Consider the following 8,813-nt stretch of genomic DNA (forward strand, 5'->3'; position numbering starts at 1 on the left):
ATAGGGTCCAAATGGGGTTCCTTGCATCAAATCCCATGATTACCGGGGTTGGGGATCAGTTGCATTCGGTGAGGAGTCCCGTTTGGTCACGGTGAGGAAGAAGACGGGCGCTGCCTGGTGGGTCCCCAATGTCAGCGAGAGAGAAGGAGGGCCCGGTCGTCAGCGGTGGGAGAGAGGGAGGTGGGCGTGCACGGCTGGCCAACTGGGCCGCTCACTGGGCCAAGGTGGTGGGGAAATAGGGGAGGGCACACTGTTGGGCGAGAGCCTAGGCCGCGTCCGTGGGAGCTTGGGCCGAGGCCGAGAGAGGAGGGGAGGGATCGGCGCGCGGCTGGGCTGCGGGAAAAGAAGGAGCAGGCCTTCAAGTCGAATTTCCAGGGAGAGGTGAGGGTTTCCTTTTCTTTCTCTCTTTTTTTTCTTTTCTTTTCTTTATTTCAAAGCCAATTCAAAAACAATTTGAAAATCACTTTGAATTACTTTTGAACTTTAGTCAAACCACTCATGTCAACAAAAATTAATGCAAAAGCATGAATGCACAACAAGTTGCTAAGTCCTATGATTAATTTTCTTTAAATGAAAGTATTATTTTCCTATGTTTCATGAGCACAAAAAAATACAAATTAAATTAAATTCTCCTATTTTTAAATACTGGCAAACTTTAGGGTGTTACACCTGGACTTATCAACATGGTGCAATCCAACCAGTTCTATGGGAAGACACACGAAGATGCTAGTGCTCATCTCCAACACTTCCTGGAGATTTGCAGCACATTCACCATATCAGGAATCCCCAGAGATGCTATACTACTTCGCCTCTTCCCATTCTCACTGTTGGGGAGAGCGAAGCAGTGGTTCTACGCTACAAAGGATAAGAATACTACGTGGGCACTCTGCTCCACGAACTTTCTGGCTAAGTTCTTTTCCATGGGCAAGACCAATGCTCTCCGTGGGAAAATTACAAGTTTTCAGCAACAACATGATGAATCCATTCCAGAAGCATGGGAGCGCTTCCAAGACTACATCCTAGAATGTCCCCATCATGAAATGGAAAGTTGGCTACTAATGCAGACATTTTATCATGGGCTCGGCAATAGTGCCCGAGAGACCATCGATGCTGCAGCTGGAGGAATATTCCTATCACTCACCATACCACAAGCCATAGCTCTTGTGGAGAAGATGGTGTCCAACCAAGGCTGGAATGAAGATAGGACCCAAACACACAAGAGAGGTGGAGGTATGCACCAGCTCAAGGAGGTAGACATGCTGTCTGCCAAGCTAGACTTGCTCATGAAGAAGCTCGATGATAGAGTTGGAGATAAAAAAGAAGTTATGCACATCTACGACTCTCACATGACTTGTGAAGAGTGTGGAGATACTAGACACTCAGGCAATCACTGCCCTGAGGTGCTTGAGGACGTGAACTACATCAACAACAACAACAACTACTACTATTACAACCGTCCTCAGCAAAATCATGGTTGGAATCAACAGAGGCCTAACTACTCACGTAATTATCAAGGTAACAATTCTTACAATAATAATAATAATAATTTTCCACCTCTGAGAGAGTTAGTGTTTAATCAAGGAAAGCTAATGGATAACCTATCCAAGAAATTGGCATCTAATGATAAAATACTAGAAAATATAAATAATAGAATGGATAATTTTTCTACTGCCATCAAGAATCAAATTAGCTTTAATAAAATGATTGAATCTCAGTTAAATCAAATAGCTACTGTTGTTCCTGCTACTAACCCTGGTATACCATCACAATCGGAAGGATTAGAATCTACAAATCTTGTAGACATGTTTGATACAGGTAACTACTGGAGTAACCCCATTGCGGAAGTTACTACTGACCTTCTGCCGGTCAAGAGAGGCGATCCAGGATGCCCTGTCATCTTGATCTCCAACGGCATGGTGGACTTCCCAGAACCACTCTGCGACTTTGGCTCTAGTGTCAACATTATGCCCAGGGTACTCTACGAAAAATTCTTTACATATCCTTTATTAGAAACAACCATGTGTTTGTAGTTTGTAGATCAGGCGTTAAGTTTCCCCAAGAGAATATTGAAGAACCTCTGTGTCCAAGTTGGTACCTTGTACGCCCCAGCAGAATTCGTGGTGATAGAGACAGGTAATGATAAGAGGGCACCCGTTATCTTAGGGAGGCCATTCCTGAACACCTCGAGAGCTGTCATCTACGCTAGTGCTACCAAGATCAGTTTCTACATCAAAGGGAGAAAGGAGACATTTTCCTTCAAGAACAAGACTGCACAAATCCCAGAGCAATCTCGACATGAACCAAGGAAGAGGACCAACAAGAGGAATAGGAACAAGCAAGTGTGGACCGAGTCAGTTAAGATGGTCACTGCAGTTTAAGAAGGTCAAGATCATCGACTCAAGTCACCGTTTCTGACCAAGAAGGACAACCCCGGAATGCCAAGCATCCATTGCTCCATCAATGGGTACAACTTCTACAAGACACTTTGCGACACCGGATCAGGCGTCAACATAATAGCCGCAGTCACCTATCGGCTCTTGTTCGGAACCACGCCCCTAAAACCGACATACATTCAGCTCTAGATGGCAGATCAGACATTCCGAAAGGTTGAAGGTATAGTAACTGATGTTTCTGTAAAAATAGATGATCATTTTGTTCATACAGACTTTCAAGTTATTGACATGGGAGAAGATGAGTACGATCCACCCATCATCCTTGGGAGACCGTTCCTCAGCACCGTTAAGCAATCATTTACATTGGAACCGGAGAAGTCCATATGCACTTCCCCTCAGAGAAGGTACACCGCTATTTTACTGACCCTAATTATATAGTTGAAGATTCTAAGCAGGTCAGGACAAGAAGAGGACGACGCAACCGCAACCATAGGAGGCAAATCATCAAGGACGGATGGGCAGACTACGAAGGAGAAGTGGTAAAGTCTGAAGACATACAACTTGAACAGAATTATCCTGAGGAGACCGTAGCACCGAGTCAGGTGTGGAGAGAAAAGATAGTTGTACACGAAGAGGAGGCGCCGCCGAAACCACCGACTACGCCATCCAACGAATCCCAGGATGACTCAGAAAATGGAGAGTCCTGTTCGGAGGACTTAAAAACACCGAACGCCTTGCCAAGAGGTAAACTTGGTAGTTATCCTTTTCCTTTCAATTATTTAAAATAGTTTGCTTAGTTAATCAGGTTCATATCATCTTGAAAAGAAAATAAAAATGTTAAAAAATAGTAAGCCCCATGTGAGTATACGAGTGGCATAAAACCCATAAGTATATTCACTGTGGTGACATAAAAATAAAATAAATAATTTTTTCTGCTCTATAAAATGAAAATATAAAAATAGAGAGTGAAATTAATTGAGGAGGCTCAACATGATAAAGGCTAGATATTTATGCTAACACCTAATCAGTTCCACAAAGCTTTGTTGTCTATTTGAGCTCCACAGAATTCAAGGATCAAGAAGACTAGCAGACGGAGGACATTCTAATCGCTGTCAGAGTGCTGCCGACTTTCAAATACACCTCTGCCACCTGCTAGCTACATCAGAAGAAACTACGTCAAAATCTAGCTTGGGGGAGAGCACCCCCATTTATCCTGCTAAGTATTTCTATCTATCTATATACTTATACTATATTAAAACATAAATATAACCATGAAAGACCAAATAAAGATTTTGTGCTTATATATATATATCTATATATATATATCTTTTGCTTAGTATGCTTAATAAATAAATAAAGTGGCTATGCTAAACTGAATTTTAATAATAAAACTCTAGCATGGATATGATAAATAGTTGCTCTGCCTAATTTTCAAATTTGAAGTTCCCTCTCTAGTTTAGACATAACTGTTATAATTTAAAGCTTGCTCTAAACGTGAACTTGTGGGAAGAGAACTTGATCTAAAGTCTAAGTTGTTAACGGATATGATATGGGAAGGTTGAGCTGTTGTTTATCTATTTCTAGAGATGCTAGAATTCTAGAGAATTTTATCTTTGAAAATCTTTAAAATAACACATGATGAGTTCCTATATGATGAGAGTTTAAATTCCTACCACAGCCATATATACATGCTTGCTAGACTTTGAGCCACACATTTACTTTTTACTGCTTATGAGCATTGAGTGTGGTCAAGATGTGTAGACCCTTAGGAGCTTGTCATGTGGTTAAAATCAAGATTCACTTGCATGTTCACTCACGCATGCTGCTTATACTCCGGAAGTACGCATCCACATATATCCACTCAATTCCATCTCCAGAACCACCCAAAAGTATTCTACTCCTAATCCGGGAGAGAATAGCCAAAAACATTTCTATTTTCCCTGTGAAATAAATGCTCAAGTTATCTCGGTTACTACCACTTGCTATATTATTTTAGGAAATGAGTGCTCTAAAAAAAGAGAGAAAGGATACGAGGAAATAAAAAGGGGCAAGTGCCCGGAACCTCGAAAGAAAAGAAAAAAGTGAGACGAGAGGTAAAAATAGACAAGTGTCCGACAGTAGAATTAGGGGTACAAGATACCCACCTGAGAGGAAAGAAAAAAGAAATATAGAGCATCTCATTCTCCTCAAAAGTTTCAAAAGAGCAAGAAAGGTGTGTATCCCCTCAAAGAGCAAAGGTAGAATTAGACTTTCACCATTGTTATCACCATCATCACCATACACCATTCATTCGCCACACATGCACATCTTGATTTGACTTATTGACTTGTTTCTCTGGATCTATAGTTTGACTATGCAATAAATGTCTTGTAAGTATGTATACTTTATCTCCCACCTATGAGCTCCAGATATTAAAGCCTTATTAGAGTAGGATGAGAGAGAAGACAATGTCACTATGCCTTATACCACAAATACTACATACTTTGAGAGAACGCATATACCATCACTACCTTGGTAAGATCCAGAAATACCACAAAAGAGAGATCTGAGAGAGTCATACAAGGAATCTCTGAGTTTTATTTGAAAATCTGCAAAAAACTCCAGAGCTATAGCTGATCAATAATAAGAGACATGGCACTTGACTAGACCGTTCTATCTTTAACTGCTCAAGACAGAAGTGACGGTTACAAGTCCCGTGGTAAAAGGTAAAATGATTAAGATTTAAGTCTTGATGGTTTACTCTAACCCAGAGATGAGACCTCATTTGAAAGCATGTGTACCGTCAACTTTTAAAGGCATTCCAACAACTTCTGATCCATCACTGAGATTATCCTTGCTCAGGGACGAGCAAGAGGTAAGCTTGGGGGAGTTTGTTGACGGTCCTTAAGTATCAAATATAATCATCAAATAAACAAAGAAAAGGATCCAAATACAACCGACACCCAGACTTAGGGTTTTATCTGATAGAATTCCACGAGTTTTGGTGTTTGTCTATTTCTACAGGGGGTTATCAGGAATTATGAAAGAAAGGCCCACACGTCGGGTTTACATAGAGATATTAACGTGCCGTGCAATTATCTAACATCTAGAAGAGTCCAGAAGCCATGGGAACGAACGGGAGACCGAACGGGCCTAGGGGCAGGGCGCCTGCCCTCCCACCTTGGGTGCCCGCCCTGGCCTGAGGGCCAATCCGGTTCAACTTCGTGGATCATGCTCCACTGACCTAAAGGATCAAGGAAAACCGTGCGATTAATGTCGGTTTGATCCGACGGCCCACATTCATTTGGAAGGACTATATAAGCAGACCCCCAGGCCCTGGAGGAGAGGACCTCTAAACCCTAATTCATTTATCCATCTAGGGAGAAGAAGCCTCTGATCAAGCCCTAGAGCCACCACATCAATTAGATCTCTAGTTTAGCATAGCTATATAGGATGAACTAGAAGGAGTCAATCTTCGATTGGTTTCTGGATCTGTCAAGAGGATTCTTGGTAATTCCTCTATTGTTCTTCAATATTATGAATATGACTTTGTTGTACTTCAATATATTGATTATGACTTTGTTATATTTGTTTATATTTGCAATTATATTGTTCTTAGTTTATCATAGTTATATGCTTGGCTTAGTTAGATTAGAATTATATACATGTTTAGGATCGTATAGCGTTTGTCCTTGTGTACAGTGGGTAAATGATAAGTATTGTGTAGGCGTGGTGCCTATACCGTATTTATCTGAGATTGTACCCTATATGCCAGATCACGGGGTAGTTCGTGGTAGTGACAGCTCCATTGATTCTTATATAGTCTCCCTCTCCTGTATAGGGCTAGCAGAGCAACATTATTACAGGGGAGTGATTGCTATGTTTCTCATCTTCCTTGATAATATCACTATGCATGGGCGTAGTCCTGTCTCGCAATGATTGCCAAGTATAATTGCACTAACTATGATATGCTAGACTTTATAGTTAAGAATAACTTAGGAAATATTCTTGTAGTTCGTCCTAATTCCATGCTAATGACTTACTAGAATATTTATTGAAGTGCTTATCATATTTATATGTGGCTAAGTTATGCTGATCAGATTAATTATCTTTGTCACCATTCATACTTTATCTATCTTTTATGTGACATTTATCCCTGTATGAAAGAGATAGATAATTGCTCTCAATTATACATGCAATGATAGATACTCAATTCTATATTCCATTCCATAATCAATATTGATGTTTAGCAATCCCTTCTCAGTGGTAAAAATATAAATAACGATACCTGGAATACTTCCCGGTTAAAATGCTACATCGATATTAATTTGTGCGCTTGCAGATCTCATTTATTATTTATTTAGAAAAGCAATTGCATATTTCAATACCGTGTCTCTCATGTCATGCTGGGATGACAACTTGGCTTAAGTGGCATGAGGGACAGGTTTGACATTTTTTGGCGCCGTTATCAGAATTAAAAAACTAAGTCTACTTTTGGTAATGACGTTAAGAATGCCCAACACACTGCAGGATGCCGCGGCGAAGGCCCAGAGCACCGGACGCGGGGCGCCTGCTACATCGGAGGTGTTGATGCAAAAGCTAATCTGCAAACACAAAGGGCTAATACCCGATTTAAACGTTAAGGCATGCCAGCCGATTTGACCTTACTATCGGCAAAGGTGGTAACTCGAATACTTTGGTCCTGACAACAGCGATGCGCCCGGATGTCACGGCCAAGAGGTATTCACGCGGAACTTGAGAACACACCGAGCTTAAGTCGACGAATTCCTAAGAACTCATAGTAAAAAGGAAAAAGTATGACGAAGTCGTCGAAATAGTAGATGCTGGAATATATGAGTGAAAACTGTTGTTTGATTGTTTAATCTTGATTACAAAGCCCTAGGGTCCATATTTATACCCTGCTCAAAGAGCTACAACCAGACATGACTAGAACTCGAATTCCAAATCATACAGAATCCGTATACAAAACAATTTAAATTACTAAGGAAAACATAAAACTATCTCCCCGTGACAAACTGGAACACCTCCACAAACCGATCGGCAACTTTCCAGACTCTCCCTCCATAGCATCGGCAGACTCCCTTGTCGTAGCCATCGGCACAGACACATCAACACCTATGGACTTAGTCACGTTTAACAACTCCTCCATCGGCAACTATCCTTATCGGCAACTCATTCTCATCGGCAACTCATCCTGTAGACAAAACACTGCCGTCTTATCTTGCCAACCTACACTTTAGCAATCATGGACATGTGCCCAAAAACGGTGTCAACACATGCCCCCCAATTTCGGAGTATAAAATCATTAATGCTCCAAAATTCTCTACAGTAATGATGCCTTTCCGCAATTAATGCTCCCAATCTAGTAACCGACAGCCTTAATCTGAGCAATTCTGATTTGATTCTTCCGCAGATTCCTCGAAATCCTCAGCTTCCCAAATGGATATTACCATTTTAGTCGCGTATCGGCAATACTACCGTTACAGGGACTTGCCGATGGACTGACCAGGACGCCCATATCTTATCTTTCCAAACGGCTATCTCCACTTTATTCGCCCATCGACAATATGACCGTTACAAGGCGCCGCCGATGGACCGACCAGGAGATCCCGCACAGTAAAATATCTCTGGATAATGACCGCTTCCTGTCCAATCACCTGCACAATCCCTTGATTACCATGCGAACAGTTACCAAATCTACCTGAGTACCCTCGGATCTCACGGATACGGCGAAGAGATAAGTCAATTTTGCCCTTGCCCGTTTTGTCCTATAAATAGTTCCTTCTCGGACACTCCTTCTCCATCACATCATTCCACAACCCCAACTTTACTTTCCCGGCGGTGGCACTCTTCAAGGTCTCCAAGATCTCCGACGAAGTCCCTTCTTCACCAACTCCGAAGCCCTCGATCATCCTCCCTGTGGCAAGATGGCCGTCAACTTCATCATTCCTGAGGTCAGTTCTTCACTCCATCTCCTGTACTTTTTCTCGCACCCCTGTTCATCCGCAATCCATCTTACTGAACATTTTCTTTTTCTTTCTTTGTGTTTTTTTATTAGGATTTGTCCAACAAAATTGTCATCCCCACCGATCAACCACACCTCCAATGCCTTGGCCCGTTAGGGGATCCAAATCCAACCGATCTCATTAACGTAGAAACCAACAGGATTCCTTTTAGGACCGAGAACTTTTCTTTGGATCTGTGGAAGGATACTTTCCGTTCTTGGCCCAGCCCTACTGTAGGATGGACGTATTGGGTTTTGAGGGTCAGCAACTCAAATGAAGTCCAGTGGGGTGAGAGAAAGCTAGACCAATGCATTAGGTTGTCCATTGCCGATATGCATAGGAATGAGTCACTGCTGATAGCTGCATCATATTTCTGGTCAGACACGCTTAATGCCTTTGTCTTTGGCCATGGCCC

Source organism: Sorghum bicolor, chromosome 10, assembly GCF_000003195.3.
Source record: "Sorghum bicolor cultivar BTx623 chromosome 10, Sorghum_bicolor_NCBIv3, whole genome shotgun sequence".
NCBI lineage: Eukaryota > Viridiplantae > Streptophyta > Magnoliopsida > Poales > Poaceae > Sorghum > Sorghum bicolor.